General features: G+C 40.9%; 1 protein-coding gene across 5 annotated transcripts in view; it reads left to right on the top strand.

Moving 5' to 3' along the window:
- The window catches only part of CkIIbeta (casein kinase II subunit beta), a 598,395-nt gene that overhangs the window by 16,311 nt on the left and 562,392 nt on the right, over positions 1-19,692 (top strand). The window lies entirely within an intron of this gene.

The following is a 19,692-nucleotide window of genomic DNA, read 5'->3' as shown; positions in this document are numbered from 1 at the left end:
GTTCTTCATAGCTTTCATCACTAATATTAGCCTTATTTATCATAAAATTTAATGCCTCACATCACACACAGCCACTTTCATTCTATTTTCTAAACTGTACATTACCATTACAAAACAAAGTTCTTTCAGTGACAACTCTAGATTGTTACTTTTCTGTTTTATGTTAATTAGTTTCACTCTTTTCCTGATCTTCATAACCCTCCCCGTTATCATTTATTTGTTACAGGTTAGAAGAAGCAAAGTTACCCAATGCAGGTCTTATTTTGTTTTCAGTGCAGTAAACTAACTGTAACATTTTGAGTAACATTCATTGTTTAGGTCTCCGTGACCATAAACTTGATATTTATAGAAAAGTAATGCCAACCCATAAAATTTAACTTTTCCCAGCCTAACCTAATATTCTTTAAAGTGACTGTTGTAGGTTCTGCAAACTATAATGAGCCCACTGACCTGATGTTCATCAATGTTGATACTAGAATTGCCACACCTGTAAAGTAAAATGCAATAAGAACTTGTGGACCTGTAGTCTCCCACCTAGAGGTACAATCCCACGCTCATAGCAGCTAGGTTGAAAGTAAGTTTGACAACTCTGTGGGCTTTGAAGATGAGGGGAAAGGGATTAAGTACAAAATGTAAAACAAATGAATTCATTAGAATCTGTGAAAGCATCACTCAACTTTCCTAAGGGGCCAAGAGACATTTTGCTGTTATTTTCGTTGCTAGGTATACCAGTGGTATTGTCATCACATGTAGATAAGTTAATTTTCCCAAAATTTTTTTATATGTAATTTTTTTGTCATTACTGTACTATAGCATATGTAGTAAGAACTTGTGTTCATGAAAATTTCTTTAAGAATAATCTTAATGCTTCATTTGAAAATACATTTCACTGCCCGTGGTTGCAGTAGATAGACAAAAGCAGACCATAGCCATAGATTTTTTTAAACATTGAAGATAAGGTAACTGATGGATTTGATAATGAAAATAAGGTAAATGATGGATCTGATAATAAGGCAAATGATGGGTCCTAGGAAAGTTTAGTGAGGTTTTCCTGTGTTCTTTTGATTTTTAGATATCTTTTTCCTTGTTTTATAATATTTAACCCTACATTTTTCCCTTGTCTTTTATAGCCTTCTTACATTCATGTTATTTATTGGTTGAATGTATGTTCACCATATTTCTTGGTCAATGCTGCAGGTATGACATTGTTCTGGTAATTGTAACAGATTGACGATGATATTCTCTGATATTGGTAAGCTTGAATTGCTGCTATAAAGTAAAACTTGGCCTGTTTTTACTCTTTTGTGGATGTATGTTTTTTGGTGTATATAAGGCAGATGAAAATAGTTATGATTAATATGCTGAGAAGACTGTATCATAGGGTTGTAAGTACCTTTGAAACTTAGAGCAGGAATATTTTATTTATGTTTGAAGAATCATGGTAAATATGTACTGGTGAATTGCTACTTTATTTCTCTATTTACAAAAAAATTTTACTTGGTGCATGAAATGAGGAATCTGTAATGGGTTAATGGTTTTAACATCCAGGTATTGCTGTGTCCCCCTCCAATGTACAGTCCAAGAAAGTACTCAACAAAAATGGAGATGGTTTTTGAAGTTCTGGAAAAAATTTGTGTTAGATATACCCAAACCAAATGTAACCACGCTAACTTCCAAATTTGATTAAGAATTCCTATTGGAGATCTGTAGGGGTCTACATTCTGCTGGATGTAGACAGATGATGCTAAATTAAGCCTCTGGTTTTTAGAAAGCACAGGTATTGAGTAACCCATGTTCCTTTGTAAGAAGTACGTAATGCATTGTTTAGATAAAGAAATAGAATATGATTAAAAGGGTAATTGATGACAGGCAATTAGATAATCAGAAAGTAACCTCATATTCATTTTTAACTCTCACATAAAGGAAGTGTTTTCAGAATTAAATTTGTTCAGAATGCATCTGTAAAACAAAACAGATTCAAGTGACTTCTATGATTCTTGTTGGACTTTGTCATATATTTTCTTGGTTTTTTCTACCCCAGACTATGTGGACATTTTTGATTACAATTTGTTGGCTTCTCCTGTATAAGGTAAAATGTTAAAGAAGGAAATAAAGTGGCGAACTAAATATTTACCATTATATTGGTAATTGTTATCATTGATAATTACCATCATTATTTTGTATTGAAACTCATAGATATATATCTGATGATGATCTACTCAGACACTTTTCTGTGAAGGAAAATTAATATGTTAACCTTTGCATGAAAATTTCCTCTGAATTAACAGACTGAAGTGAAGAGGGTTATGAAGATAAGGAAAATTTACATAGGGAAAAATTATATACTTGAATGAAAATGTTAAGGAAAGGCTCACAAACTTTGATTGCAGAAATTTATTAAAAAGCAGATATTTGAAGGCTTTTAGGCAACAGGTGTTGTTTATGAGCTGTCATTCAGATTGTAGATATATTTCTGGATTTCGTATCAGGATAGGTTTGAATTTTCACCACATACAAGGGTGAAATATTCAACATCCCTTTGGAAAGATTTACCTCAGTGTTCTCTTTACCAAGCTATGGATAGATTTACTCAAAACCAAAATGAATCCAAGTAAGGTGAATTGATCAGAGGAAGACAGCTGCAGGTAGAATATTTATTTTGTGTAGTCTGCTTAATCACTGTTTCCCATGTCAGTGAGGTAGTTCCAGGAAACATGAAGAATGGCCCATCCACTCATATGCACACATACATGTACATACATGCATATATACATACATATACATATCAACATATGCATACACACATATATATACATGTACATATTCATACTTGCTTGCCTTCATCCATTCCTGTCACTACCCCACCACACAGGAAATAGCTTACCCCTCTCCTTCAGTGAGGTAATGCCAAGAAAAAGACAAAAAAGGCCCCATTGTACACACTCAGTCTCTAGCTGTCGTGTGTAGTGCACCAAAATGACAGCTCCCTATCTTCATCCAGGCCCCACAGACCTTTCTATGGTTTACCCCAGATGCTTCACATACCCTGGTTCAATCCACTGACAGCCTGTCAACCCCAGTGTACCACATCGCTCCAATTCACTCTATTCCTTGCACGCCTCTCACCCTCGTGTATGTTCAGGCCCTATCGCTCAAAATCTTTTTCACTCCATCCTTCCACCTCCAATTTGGTCTCCTGCTTCTCCTTGTTCCCTTCACCTCTGACACATATATCCTCTTTGTCAATCTTTCTGCACTCATTCTCTCCATATGTACGCATATCTCTTGACTTTTCATTACTTATTCGATCAAACCACCTCACACCACATATTGTCCTCATACATTTCATTTCCAACACATTAACTCTCCTCTATACAACCCTATCTATAGCCCATGCCTTTCAACCATATAACATTGTTGGAACCACTATTCCTACATACATACCCATTTTTCCTCTCCAAGAAAATGTTTTCTCCTTCCACACACTCTTCATCACTTCCAGAACCCTTTCCCCCTCCCCATCTTGTGACTTGCTTCCACTTCCTTGGTTCCATCGGCTGCCAAATCCACTCCCAGATATCAAAATTACTTCACTTTCTCCAATTTTTCTCCATTCAAACTTACATCCCAGTTAACTTGTTCTCAACCCTACTGAACCTAATCACCTTTCTCTTATTCACATTTACTCTGTCCTTTCACACACTTTTCCAAAATCAGTCACCAACTTCTGCAGTTTCTCACTGGAATCAGCCACCAGAGCTGTGTCATCAGCAAACAACAACTGACTCACTTCCTAGGCCCTCTCATCCACAGCAGACTGCATACACCCCTCTCTCCAAAACTTTTTCATTTGTCTCCTTAACCACCCCATCCATAAACAAATTAAACAACCATGGGGACATCACACACCCCTACCACAAGCCAACATTCCTTAGGAACCAATCACTCTCCTCTCTTCCTACTCATAAACATGCCTTACATCCTTGGTAAAAATTTTTCACTGCTTCTAGCAACTTAGCTCCCACACCATATACTCTTAAAACTTTTCTTAAAGCATCTCTATCAACCCTATCATATGCCTTCTCCAGATCCATTAATGCTGCATATAAATCCATCTGTTTTTCTAAGTATTTCTAATGTACATTCTTCAAAGCAAACACCTGATCCACACATCCTCTTGCACTTCTGAAACCACTCTGCTCCCTAATCTGATGCTCTGGACATGCCTTCACCCGTTCAGTCAATACCCTCCCATACAATATCCCACAACAAACTTATGCCTCTGTAGTTTGAACACACCGTTATCCCCTTCGCCTTTGTACGGTGGTACTATGCATGCATTCTGCCAATCATCAGCCGCTTCACCATGATCCATACACACATTGAATATCCTTACCAACCAATCAACAACACAGTCACTCTCTTTTTTAATAAATTCATGCAATACCATCCAAATCCCCTGCCTTGCCAGATTTCATTTTCCATAAAGCTTTCACTACCGCTTCTCTGTTTGCCAAACCATTTTCCCTGACTCCTCTCACTTTGCACACCACCCCTACCAAAACACCCTATATCTGCCACTCTATCATCAAACACATTCAACAAACCTTCAAAAAATATTCGCTCCATCTCCTCGCTTCGTCACTACTTGTTATTACCTCCCCACTTGCCCCCTTTACCGATGTTCCCATTTGTTCTCTTGTCTTATGCACGTTATTTACCTCCTTCCAAAACATCTCTTTATTCTCTCTAAAATTTAATGATTCTCACCTGAACTCTCATTTACCCTCTTTTTCAACCCTTGCACTTTTCTCTTGATCTTTTGCTGCTTTCTTGTATACATCTCGCAGTCATTTGCACTATTTCCCTGCAAGTATCGTCCAAACGGCTCTCTTTTCTGTCTCGCTAACAATTTTACGTCTTCATCCCACCACTCGCTACCCTTTCTAATCTGCCCACCTCCCACCTTTCTCATGCCACATGCATCTTTTGCGCAAGCCATCACTGCTTCCCAAGATACATTCCATTCCTCACCCACTCCCCTCAGGTCATTTGCTCTCACCTTTTACCATTCTACACTCAATCTCTCATGATCCTTCCTCACACAAGTCTCCTTTTCAAGCTCTCTTACTCTCACCACTCTCTTCTCCCCAACATTCTCTTCTTTTCTGGAAACCCTTATAAATCTTCACCTTCGCCATCACAAGATAGTGATCAGACATCCCTCCAGCTGCCCCTTTCAGCACATTAACATCCAAAAGTCTCGCTTTTACATGCCTATCAATTAACATGTAATCCAATAATGCCCTATGACCATCTCTCCTACTCGCATATGTATACTTATGTATATCTCTCTTTTTAAACCAGGTATTCCCAATCACCAGTCCTTTTTCAGCTCACAAATCCACAATTTCTTCATTTCCATTTACAACACTGAACACCCCATGTGCTTCAATTATACCCTCAATTGCGACATTACCCACCTTCTCATTTAAATCACCCATCACTACGACCTGGTCTTGGGCATCAAAGCTGCTAACACATTCAGTCAGGTGCTCCCAAAACACTTGCCTCATGATCTTCCTTATCATGACCAGATGCGTAGGCACCAGTAATCACCCATGTATCTCCATCCACTTCCAGCTTTACCCACAACTATCCAGAATTTACTCTCTTACTCTGTATTGCCTACACCCACAACTTCTGTTTCAGGAGTACTGCTACTCCTATCTTAGCTCTTGTCCTCTCACCAACCCCTGACTTTACTCACAAGACTTTCCCAAACCACTCTTCCCCTTTACCCATTAGCTTTATTTCAATCAGTCTAAATTTCCATTGTCAGAAGTATCCAGAATCCTTTTATTTATTTATTTATTTATTTTGCTTTGTCGCTGTCTCCTGCGATAGCGAGGTAGCACAAGGAAACAGACGAAAGAATGGCCCAACCCACCCACATACACCTGTATATACATACACGTCCACACACGCAAATTTACATACCAATACATTTCAGTGTATACATATAACACACAGACATATACATATATACACATGTACATAATTCATACTGCCTGCCTGCCTTTATTCCCATCGCCACCTCGCCACACATGGAATAACAACCCCCTCCCCATTCATGTGTGTGAGGTAGCGCTAGGAAAAGACAACAAAGGCCCCATTCGTTCACACTCATTCTCTAGCTGTCATGTGATAATGCACCGAAACCACAGCTCCCTTCCCATATCCAGGCCCCACAGAACTTTCCATGGTTTACCCCCAGACGCTTCACATGCCATGGTTCAATCCATTGACAGCACGTCGACCCCGGTATACCACATCATTCCAATTCACTCTATTTCTTGCACGCTTTTCACCCTCCTGCATGTTCAGGCCCCGATCACTCAAAATCTTTTTCACTCCATCTTTCCACCTTTGGTCTCCCACTTCTCCTCGTTCCCTCCACCTCTGACACATATATCCTCTTTGTCAATCTTTCCTCACTCATTCTCTCCATGTGACCAAACTATTTCAAAACACCCTCTTCTGCTCTCTCAATCCTTGTGTCTGCATATTTTAGATTTCTGCCAAAATGACATTATTTTCTGGAGTTTGGTTTCAGTGTAATAATGGTCTTTGGTAAACTTGCTTATTCTGTAGTCTGCTGTATTCTGTGGATTTTTCCTTACTTTCCTTCCAGTGTCATCCAACAAATGTCCAACCTGGCATAACTTCTATGTATTCTTTAAACTGTGCTGTAGGCTATATTACACTTCCATGATAAGTGGAGAAAAAGGAAATTTTAGAGAGGTACAAGAAGTATATATTATTTGAATGATATATATATATATATATATATATATATATATATATATATATATATATATATATATATATATATAATATATATATATATATATATATATATATATATAATTTTTTTTTTTTTTTTTTTTTTTTTTTTTTTTTGTCGCTGTCTCCCGCGTTTGCGAGGTAGCGCAAGGAAACAGACGAAAGAAATGGCCCAACCCACCCCCATACACATGCCTTGATTCAATCCACTGACAGCACGTCAACCCCGGTATACCACATCGCTCCAATTCACTCTATTCTTTGCCCTCCTTTCACCCTCCTGCATGTTCAGGCCCCGATCACACAAAATCTTTTTCACTCCATCTTTCCACCTCCAATTTGGTCTCCCTCTTTGGTCTCCTCGTTCCCTCCACCTCTGACACATATATCCTCTTGGTCAATCTTTCCTCACTCATTCTCTCCATGTGACCAAACCATTTCAAAACACCCTCTTCTGCTCTCTCAACCACGCTCTTTTTATTTCCACACATCTCTCTTACCCTTACGTTACTTACTCGATCAAACCACCTCACACCACACATTGTCCTCAAACATCTCATTTCCAGCACATCCATCCTCCTGCGCACAACTCTATCCATAGTCCACGCCTCGCAACCATACAACATTGTTGGAACCACTATTCCTTCAAACGTACCCATTTTTGCTTTCCGAGATAATGTTCTCAACTTCCACACATTCTTCAAGGCTCCCAGAATTTTCGCCCCCTCCCCCACCCTATGATCCACTTCCGCTTCCATGGTTCCATCCGCTGCCAGATCCACTCCCAGATATCTAAAACACTTCACTTTCTCCAGTTTTTCTCCATTCAAACTCACCTCCCAATTGAATTGACCCTCAACCCTACTGTACCTAAAACCTTGCTCTTATTCACATTTACTCTTAACTTTCTTCTTTCACACACTTTACCAAACTCAGTCACCAGCTTCTGCAGTTTCTCACATGAATCAGCCACCAGCGCTGTATCATCAGCGAACAACAACTGACTCACTTCCCAAGCTCTCTCATCCCCAACAGACTTCATACTTGCCCCTCTTTCCAAAACTCTTGCATTCACCTCCCTAACAACCCCATCCATAAACAAATTAAACAGCCATGGAGACATCACACACCCCTGCCGCAAACCTACATTCATTGAGAACCAATCACTTTCCTCTCTTCCTACACGTACACATGCCTTACATCCTCGATAAAAACTTTTCACTGCTTCTAACAACTTGCCTCCCACACCATATATTCTTAATACCTTACACAGAGCATCTCTATCAACTCTATCATATGCCTTCTCCAGATCCATAAATGCTACATACAAATCCATTTGCTTTTCTAAGTATTTCTCACATACATTCTTCAAAGCAAACACCTGATCCACACATCCTCTACCACTTCTGAAACCACACTGTTCTTCCCCAATCTGATGCTCTGTACATGCCTTCACCCTCTCAATCAATACCCTCCCATATAATTTACCAGGAATACTCAACAAACTTATACCTCTGTAATTTGAGCACTCACTCTTATCCCCTTTGCCTTTGTACAATGGCACTATGCACGCATTCCGCCAATCCTCAGGCACCTCACCATGAGTCATACATACATTAAATAACCTTACCAACCAGTCAACAATACAGTCACCCCATTTTTTAATAAATTCCACTGCAATACCATCCAAACCTGCTGCCTTGCCGGGTTTCATGTTCTGCAAAGCTTTTACTACCTCTTCTCTGTTTACCAACTCATTTTCCCTAACCCTGGCACTTTGCACACCACCTCGACCAAAACACCCTATATCTGCCACTCTATCATCAAACACATTCAACAAACCTTCAAAATACTCACTCCATCTCCTTCTCACATCACCACTACTTGTTATCACCTCCCCATTTGCGCCCTTCACTAAAGTTCCCATTTGCTCCCTTGTCTTACGCACTTTATTTACCTCCTTCCAGAACATCTTTTTATTCTCCCTAAAATTTAATGATATATATATATATATATATATATATATATATATATATATATATATATATATATATATATATATATTTTTTTTTCTTTTTTATACTTTGTCGCTGTCTCCTGCGTTTGTGAGGTAGCGCAGGGAAACAGACGAAAGAAATGGCCCAACCCCCCCCATACACATGTACATACACACGTCCACACACGCAAATATACATACCTACACAGCTTTCCATGGTTTACCCCAGACGCTTCACATGCCCTGATTCAATCCACCGACAGCACGTCAACCCCTGTATACCACATCGCTCCAATTCACTCTATTCCTTGCCCTACTTTCACCCTCCTGCATGTTCAGGCCCCGATCACACAAAATCTTTTTCACTCCATCTTTCCACCTCCAATTTGGTCTCCCCCTTCTCCTCGTTCCCTCCACCTCCGACACATATATCCTCTTGGTCAATCTTTCCTCACTCATTCTCTCCATGTGCCCAAACCACTTCAAAACACCCTCTTCTGCTCTCCCAACCACGCTCTTTTTATTTCCACACATCTCTCTTACCCTTACGTTACTTACTCGATCAAACCACCTCACACCACACATTGTCCTCAAACATCTCATTTCCAGCACATCCATCCTCCTGCGCACAACTCTATCCATAGCCCACGCCTCGCAACCATACAACATTGTTGGAACCACTATTCCTTCAAACATACCCATTTTTGCTTTCCGAGATAATGTTCTCGACTTCCACACATTTTTCAAGGCTCCCAAAATTTTCGCCCCCTCCCCCACCCTATGATCCACTTCCGCTTCCATGGTTCCATCCGCTGACAGATCCACTCCCAGATATCTAAAACACTTCACTTCCTCCAGTTTTTCTCCATTCAAACTCACCTCCCAATTGACTTGACCCTCACCCCTACTGTACCTAATAACCTTGCTCTTATTCACATTTACTCTTAACTTTCTTCTTCCACACACTTTACCAAACTCAGTCACCAGCTTCTGCAGTTTCTCACATGAATCAGCCACCAGCGCTGTATCATCAGCGAACAACAACTGACTCACTTCCTAAGCTCTCTCATCCCCAACAGACTTCATACTTGCCCCTCTTTCCAGGACTCTTGCATTTACCTCCCTAACAACCCCATCCATAAACAAATTAAACAACCATGGAGTCATCACACACCCCTGCCGCAAACCTACATTCACTGAGAACCAATCACTTTCCTCTCTTCCTACACGTACACATGCCTTACATCCTCGATAAAAACTGTTCACTGCTTCTAACAACTTGCCTCCCACACCATACATTCTTAATACCTTCCACAGAGCATCTCTATCAACTCTATCATATGCCTTCTCCTCAAACAATATATATATATATATATATATATATATATATTATTTATTTATTTATTTATTTTGCTTTGTCGCTGTCTCCCGCGTTTGCGAGGTAGCGCAAGGAAACAGACGAAAGAAATGGCACAACCCACCCCCATACACAGTGTACACACACACACGCCCACACACGTAAATATACATACCTATACATCTCAATGTACACATATATATATACACACAGACACATACATATATACCCATGCACACAATTCACACTGTCTGCCCCTATTCATTCCCATCGCCACCTCGCCACACATGGAATACCATCCCCTTTCCCCCCTCATGTGTGTGAGGTAGCACTAGGAAAAGACAACAAAGGCCCTATTCGTTCACACTCAGTCTCCAGCTGCCACGCAATAATGCCCGAAACCACAGCTCCCTTTCCACATCCAGGCCCCACACAACTTTCCATGGTTTACCCCAGACGCTTCACATACCCTGATTCAATCCACTGACAGCACGTCAGCCCCGGTATACCACATCGATCCAATTCACTCTTTTCCTTGCCCGCCTTTCACCCTCCTGCATGTTCAGGCCCCGATCACACAAAATATTTTTCACTCCATCTTTCCACCTCCACTTTGGTCTCCCATTTTTCGTTCCCTCCACCTCCGACACATATATCCTCTTGGTCAATCTTTCCTCACTCATTCTCTCCATGTGCCCAAACCATTTCAAAACACTCTCTTCTGCTTTCTCAACCACGCTCTTTTTATTTCCACACATCTCTCTTACCCTTACGTTACTTACTCGATCAAACCACCTCACACCACACATTGTCCTCAAACATCTCATTTCCAGCACATCCACCCTGCTGCGCACAACTCTATCCATAGCCCACGCCTCGCAACCATACAACATTGTTGGAACCACTGTTCCTTCAAACATACCCATTTTTGCTTACCGAGATAATGTTCTCGACTTCCACACATTCTTCAAATCTCCCAGGATTTTCGCCCCCTCCCCCACCCTATGATTCACTTCCGCTTCCATGGTTCCATCCGCTGCCAGATCCACTCCCAGATATCTAAAACACTTTACTTCCTCCAGTTTTTCTCCATTCAAACTTACCTCCCAATTGACTTGACCCTCAACCCTACTGTACCTAATACCTTGCTCTTATTCACATTTACTCTTAACTTTCTTCTTTGACACACTTTAACAATCTCAGTCACCGGCTTCTGCAGTTTCTCACATGAATCAGCCACCAGCGCTGTATCAACAACAACTGACTCACTTCCCAAGCTCTCTCATCCACAACAGACTTCATACTTGCCCCTCTTTCCAAAACTCTTGCATTCACCTCCCCAACAACCCCATCCATAAACAAATTAACCATGGAGACATCACACACCCCTGCCGCAAAGCTTCATTCACTGAGAACCAATCACTTTCCTCTCTTCCAACATGTACACATGCCTTACATCCTCGATAAAAACTTTTCACTGCTTCTAACAACTTGCCTCCCACACCATATATTCTTAATACCTTTTACAGAGCATCTCTATCAACTCTTATCATATGCCTTCTCCAGATCCATAAATGGTACATACAAATCCATTTGCTTTTCTAAGTATTTCTCACATACATTCTTCAAAGCAAACACCTGATCCACACATCCTCTCCCAATTCTGAAACCACACTGCTCTTCCCCAATCTGATGCTCTGTACATGCCTTCACCCTCTCAATCAATACCCTCCCATATAATTTACCAGGAATACTCAACAAACTTATACCTCTAATTTGAGCACTCACTCTTATCCCCTTTGCCTTTGTACAATGGCACTATGCACGCATTCCGCCAATCCTCAGGCACCTCACCATGAATCATACATACATTAAATAACCTTACCAACCAGTCAACAATACAGTCACCCCCATTTTTAATAAATTCCACTGCAATACCATCCAAATCTGCTGCCTTGACGTCTTTCATCTTCCGCAAAGCTTTTACTACCTCTTCTCTGTTTACCAAATCATTTTCCCTAACCCTCTCACTTTGCACACCACCTCGACCAAAACACCCTATAACTGCCACTCTATCATCAAACACATTCAACAAACCTTCAAAATACTCACTCCATCTCCTTCTCACATCACCACTACTTGTTATCACCTCCCAATTTGCTCCCTTCACTGAAGTTCCCATTTGCTCCCTTGTCTTACGCACTTGATTTACCTCCTTCCAGAACATCTTTTTATTCTCCCTAAAATTTAATGATACTCTCTCACCCCAACTCTCATATATATATATATATATATATATATATATATATATATATATATATATATATATATATATATATTCCCTGGGGATAGGGGAGAAAGAATACTTCCCACGTATTCCCTGCGTGTCGTAGAAGGCGACTAAAAGGGGAGGGAGCGGGGGGGGCTGGAAATCCTCCCCTCTCGTTTTTTTTTAATTTTCCAAAACAAGGAACAGAGAATTGGGTCAGGTAAAGGCCCAGTCCTCTGTTCTTAACGCTACCTCGCTGATGCGGGAAATGGCGAATAGTTTGAAAGAAAGAAAATATATATATATATATATTTTTTTTTTTTTTTTTTTTTATACTTTGTCGCTCTCTCCCGCGTTTGCGAGGTAGCGCAAGGAAACAGACAAAAGAAATGGCCCAACCCCCCCCCATACACATGTATATACATACGTCCACACACGCAAATATACATACCTACACAGCTTTCCATGGTTTACCCCAGACGCTTCACATGCCTTGATTCAATCCACTGACAGCACGTCAGCCCCGGTATACCACATCGCTCCAATTCACTCTGTTCCTTGCCCTCCTTTCACCCTCCTGCATGTTCAGGCCCCGATCACACAAAATCTTTTTCACTCCATCTTTCCACCTCCAATATATATATATATATATATATATATATATATATATATATATATATATATATATATATAAATGGTGGAAAGATGGAGTGACAAATATTTTGTGTGATCGAGGCCTGAACATGCAGGAGGGTGAAAGGAGGGCAAGGAATAGAGTGAATTGGATCGATGTGGTATACCGGGGTTGACGTGCTGTCAGTGTATTGAATCAGAGCATGTGAAGCGTTTGGGGTAAACCATGGAAAGCTGTGTAGGTATGTATATTTGCCTTTGTAGACGTATGTATATACATGTGTATGGGGGTGGGTTGGGCCATTTCTTTCATCTGTTTCGTTGCGCTACCTCGCAAACGCGGGAGACAGCGACAAAGTATAAAAAATATATATATATATATATATATATATATATATATTTTTTTTTTTTTTTTTTTTTTTTTTTCATACTATTCGCCATTTCCCGCGATAGCGAGGTAGCGTTAAGAACAGAGGACTGGGCCTTTGAGGGAATATTCTCACCTGGCCCCCTTCTCTGTTCCTTCTTTTGGGAAAAAAAAAAAAAAAAAAAAAAAAAATATATATATATATATATATATATATATATATATATATATATATATATATATATATATATATATATATATATGTATATATATATCTTTCTTTTAAACTATTCGCCATTTCCCGCATTAGCGAGGTAGCGTTAAGAACAGAGGACTGGGCCTTTTTTGGAATATCCTCACCTGCCCCCCCCCCTGTTCCTTCTTTTGGGGGGGGGAAAAAAAAAACGAGAGGGAGGATTTCCAGCACCCCCGCTCTCTCCCCTTTTAGTCGCCTTCTACGACACGCAGGGAATACGTGGGAAGTATTCTTAATCCCCTATCCCCAGGGATAATATATATATATATATATATATATATATATATATATATATATATATATATATATATATATATATATATATATATCTTCTTTCTTTCATACTATTCGCCATTTCCCGCATTAGCGAGGTAGCGTTGAGAACAGAGGACTAGGCCCTTGAGGGAATATCCTCACCTGGGCCCCTTCTCTGTTCCCTCTTTTGGAAAATTAAAAAAAAAAAAAAAGTGAGAGGGGAGGATTTCCAGCCCCCCGCTCCCTCCCCTTTTAGTCGCCTTCTATGACACGCTGGGAATACGTGGGAAGTATTCTTTCTCCCCTATCCCCAGGGATAATATATATATATATATATATATATATATATATATATATATATATATATATATATATATATATATTATTTAATTATTTTGCTTTGTCGCTGTCTCCCGCGTTTGCGAGGTAGCGCAAGGAAACAGACGAAAGAAATGGCCCAACTCTCCCCCACACACATGTATATACATACACGTCCACACAGGCAAATATACATACCCATACATCTCAATGTACACATATATATACACACACAGACACATACATATATACCCATGCACACAGTTCACACTGTCTGCCTTTATTCATTCCCATCGCCAGCTCGCCACACATGGAATACCATCCCCCTCCCCCCTCGTGTGCGAGGTAGCGCTAGGAAAAGGCAACAAAGGCCGCATTCGTTCACACTCAGTCTCTAGCTGTCATGCAATAATGCCCGAAACCACAGCTCCCTTTCCACATCCAGGCCCCACATAATTTTCCATGGTTTACCCCAGACGCTTCATATGCCCTGATTCAATCCACTGACAGCACGTCAACCCCGGTATACCACATTGATCCAATTCACTCTATTCCTTGCCCGCCTTTCACCCTCCTGCATGTTCAGGCCCTGATCACACAAAATCTTTTTCACTCCATCATTCCACCTCCAATTTGGTCTCCCACTTCTCATTCCCTCCACCTCCGACACATATATCCTGTTGGTGAATCTTTCCTCACTCATTCTCTCCAATTGCCCAAACCATTTCAAAACACCCTCTTCTACTCTCTCAACCACGCTCTTTTTATTTCCACACACCTCTCTTACCTCTCTTTTATCCCTGGGGATAGGGGATTAAGAATACTTCCCACGTATTCCCTGCGTGTCATAGAAGGCGACTAAAAGGGGAGGGAGCGGGGGGCTGGAAATCCTCCCCTCTCCTTTTTTTTTTTTTTTATTTTCCAAAACAAGGAGCAGAGTGGGGCCAGGTGAGGATATTCCAAAAAAGGCCCAGTCCTCTGTTCTTAACGCTACCTCGCAAACATGGGAGACAGCGACAAAGGAAAATAAATAAATAAATAAATCTCTCTTACCCTTGCATTACTTACTCGATCGAACCACCTCACACCACACATTGTCCTCAAACATGTCATTTCCAACACATCCACCCTTCTGCGCACAACTCTATCCATAGCCCATGCCTCGCAACCATACAACATTGTTGGAACCACTATTCCTTCAAACATACCCATTTTTGCTTTCCGAGATAATGTTCTCGACTTCCACACATTCTTCAAGGCTCCCAGGATTTTCGCCCCCTCCCCCACCCTATGATCCACTTCCGCTTCCATGGTTCCATCCGCTGCCAGATCCACTCCCAGATATCCAAAACACTTTACTTCCTCCAGTTTTTCTCCATTCAAACTTACCTCCCAATTGACTTGACCCCTCAACCTTACTGTACCTAATACCTTGCTCTTATTCACATTTACTCTCAACTTTCTTCTTTGACACACTTTACCAAACTCAGTCAACAGCTTCTGCAGTTTCTCACATGAATCAGCCACCAGCGCTGTATCATCAGCGAACAACAACTGACTCACTTCCCAAGCTCTCTCATCCCCAACAGACTTCATACTTGCCCCTCTTTCCAAAACTCTTGCATTCACCTCCCTAACAACCCCATCCATAAACAAATTAAACAACCATGGAGACATCACACACCCCTGCCGCAAACCTACATTCACTGAGAACCAATCACTTTCCTCTCTTCCTACACGTACACATGCCTTACATCTTCGATAAAAACTTTTCACTACTTCTAACAACTTGCCTCCCACATCATATATTCTTAATACCTTCCACAGAGCATCTCTATCAACTCTTATCATATGCCTTCTCCAGATCCATAAATGATACATACAAATTCATTTGCTTTTCTAAGTATTTCTCACATACATTCTTCAAAGCAAACACCTGATCCACACATCCTCTACCACTTCTGAAACCACACTGCTCTTCCCCAATCTGATGCTCTGTACATGCCTTCACCCTCTCAATCAGTACCCTCCTATATGATTTAACAGGAATACTCAACAAACTTATACCTCTGTAATTTGAGCACACTCTTATCCCCTTTGCCTTTATACAATGGCACTATGCACACATTCCGCCAATCCTCAGGAACCTCACCATGAGTCATACGTACATTGAATAACCTTACCAGCCAGTCAACAATACAGTCACCCCCTTTTTTAATAGATTCCACTGCAATACCATCCAAACCTGCTGCCTTGCCGTCTTTCATCTTCTGCAAAGCTTTTACTACCTCTTCTCTGTTTACCAAATTATTTTCCCTAACCCTCTCACTTTGCACACCTCCTCGACCAAAACACCCTATATCTGCCACTCTATCATCAAACACATTCAACAAACCTTCAAAATACTCACTCCATCTCCTTCTCACATCACCACTACTTGTTATCACCTCCCCATTAGCGCTCTTCACTGAAGTTCCCATTTGCTCCATTGTCTTACGCACTTTATTTACCTCCTTCCAGAACATCTTTTTATTCTCCCTAAAATTTAATGATACTCTCTCGCCCCAACTCTCATTTGCCCTCTTTTTCACCTCTTGCACCTTTCTCTTGACCTCCTGTCTCTTTCTTTTATACATCTCCCACTCAATTTCATTTTTCCCAGCAAAAATCGTCCAAATGCCTCTCTCTTCTCTTTCACTAATAATCTTACTTCCTCATCCCAGCACTCACTACCCTTTCTAATCGACCCACCTCCCATGCTTCTCATGCCACAAGCATCTTTTGCGCACTCCATCACTGTTTCCCTAAATACATCCCATTCCTCCCCCACTCCCCTTACTTCCATTGTTCTCACCTTTTTCCATTTGTACTCAGTCTCTCCTGGTACTTCCTCACACAAGTCTCCTTCCCAAGCTCACTTACTCTCACCACACTCTTCACCCCAACATTCACTCTTCTTTTCTGAAAACCCATACAAATCTTCACCTTAGCCTCCACAAGATAATGATCAGACATCCCTCCAGTTGCACCTCTCAGCAAATTAACATCGAAAAGTCTCTCTTTCGTGCGCCTGTCAATTAACACGTAATCCAATAACGCTCTCTGGCCATCTCTCCTACTTACATACGTATATTTATGTATATGTTGCTTTTTAAACCAGGTATTCCCAATCACCAGTGTATAAGAATGTGTGGAAGTCGAGAACATTATCTCGGAAAGCAAAAATGGGTATGTTTGAAGGAATAGTGGTTCCAACAATGTTGTATGGTTGCGAGGCGTGGGCTATGGATAGAGTTGTGCGCAGGAGGATGGATGTGCTGGAAATGAGATGTTTGAGGACAATGTGTGGTGTGAGGTGGTTTGATCGAGTGAGTAATGTAAGGGTAAGAGAGATGTGTGGAAATAAAAAGAGCGTGGTTGAGAGAGCAGAAGAGGGTGTTTTGAAGTGGTTTGGGCACATGGAGAGGATGAGTGAGGAAAGATTGACCAAGAGGATATATGTGTCGGAGGTGGAGGGAACAAGGAGAAGAGGGAGACCAAATTGGAGGTGGAAAGATGGAGTGAAAAAGATTTTGTGTGATCGGGACCTGAACATGCAGGAGGGTGAAAGGAGGGCAAGGAATAGAGTGAATTGGAGCGATGTGGTATACCGGGGTTGACGTGCTGTCAGTGGATTGAAGCAAGGCATGTGAAGCGTCTGGGGTAAACCATGGAAAGCTGTGTAGGTATGTATATTTGCGTGTGTGGACGTATGTATATGCATGTGTGTGGGGGGGGGGGTTGAGCCATTTCTTTTGTCTGTTTCCTTGCGCTACCTCGCAAACGCGGGAGACAGCGACAAAGTATAATAAAAAAAATAATAATGTATAAGTTGAAATGTATAGGTACATATATGTGCATGTGTGAACGTGTATGTATATACATGTGTATGTGGGTGAGGTGGGCCATTCTTTCATCTGTTTCCTTGCGCTACCTCGCTGACGCGGGAGACAGCGACAAAGTATAATAAAAAAATAAATATATATATATATATATATATATATATATATATATATATATATATATATATATATATAATTTTTTTTTTCCGCTGTCTCCCGCGTTTGTGAGGTAGCGCAAGGAAACAGATGAAAGAAATGGCCCAACCCACCCCCATACACATGTATATACATACACGTCTACACACGCAAATATACATACCTACACAGCTTTCCATGGTTTACCCCAGACGTTTCACATGCCCTGATTCAATCCACTGACAGCACGTCAACCCCGGTATACCACATCGATCCAATTCACTCTATTCCTTGCCCTCCTTTCACCCTCCTTCATGTTCAGGCCCCGATCACACAAAATATTTTTCACTCCATCTTTCCACCTCCAATTTGCTCTCCCACTTCTCCTTGTTCCCTCCACCTCCGACACATATATCCCCTTGGTCAATCTATCCTCACTCATTCTCTCCATGTGCCCAAACCATTTCAAAACACCCTCTTCTGCTCTCTCAACCACGCTCTTTTTATTTCCAAACATCTCTCTTACCCTTACGTTACTTACTCGATCAATCCACCTGACACCACACATTGTCCTCAAACATCTCATTTCCAGCACATCCACCCTCCTGCGCACAACTCTCTCCATAGCCCACTCCTCGCAACCATACAAAATTGTGTGAACCAATATTCCTTCAGACATACCCATTTTTGCTTTCCGAGATAATGTTCTCGACTTCCACACATTCTTCAAGGCTCCTAGGATTTTCGCCCCCTCCCCCAACCTATGATTCACTTCCGCTTCCATGGTTTCATCCGCTGCCAGATCCACTCCCAGATATCTAAAACACTTTGCTTCCTCCAATTTTCTCCATTCAAACTTACCTCCCAATTGACTTGACCCTCAACCCTACTATACCTAATTACCTTGCTCTTATTCACATTTACTCTTAACTTTCTTCTTTCACACACTTTACCAAACTCAGTCACCAGCTTCTGCAGTTTCTCACATGAATCAACCACCAGTGCTGTATCATCAGCGAACAACAACTTACTCACTTCCCAAGTTCTCTCATCTACAACAGACTTCATACTTGCCCCTCTTTCCAAAACTCTTGCATTCACCTCCCTGACAACCCCATCCATAAACAAATTAAACAACCATGGAGACATCACACACCCCTGCCGCAAACCTACATTCACTGAGAACCAATCACTTTCCTCTCTTCCTACACGCACACATGCCTTACATCCTCGATAAAAACTTTTCACTGCTTCTAACAACTTGCCTCCCACACCATATATTCTTAATACCTTCCACAGAGCATTTCTATCAACTCTATCATATATATATATATATATATATATATATATATATATATATATATATATATATATTTTTT

This window comes from Panulirus ornatus, chromosome 18 (genome assembly GCF_036320965.1).
Source record: "Panulirus ornatus isolate Po-2019 chromosome 18, ASM3632096v1, whole genome shotgun sequence".
Taxonomy (NCBI): Eukaryota; Metazoa; Arthropoda; class Malacostraca; order Decapoda; family Palinuridae; genus Panulirus; species Panulirus ornatus.
This window is presented reverse-complemented; position numbering and strand designations above follow the sequence as displayed.